This window comes from Penaeus monodon, chromosome 23 (assembly GCF_015228065.2).
Source record: "Penaeus monodon isolate SGIC_2016 chromosome 23, NSTDA_Pmon_1, whole genome shotgun sequence".
NCBI classification, from domain to species: Eukaryota; Metazoa; Arthropoda; class Malacostraca; order Decapoda; family Penaeidae; genus Penaeus; species Penaeus monodon.
The window spans coordinates 38,024,479-38,024,779 of NC_051408.1; positions in this window are offsets into that span (position 1 = coordinate 38,024,479).

Consider the following 301-nt stretch of genomic DNA (forward strand, 5'->3'; position numbering starts at 1 on the left):
TGTAACTAAACACATTCAAACAGCCTTTGTATCATTCATTCAAAGCCTTGTGTTGAAAAATGAATTTACATACAGGAATTATGTAAAATCAAAACCATCTATAATAACATATCCTGGGAAGCCAGGAATGGCCTTGTTGATTGGCTAAGATACTTAATTGCAATGAAACTTGGCCCTCAAAGGTTTTAGAGTTTTTACACTAAGGAACTATACATCCAATAAAACTTCCCTACACCCCTGAATATCCTTACTTGTCCAAACATTTCGCTATTAGCACTGCCTTTGCTGGTCCCTGCTGGCA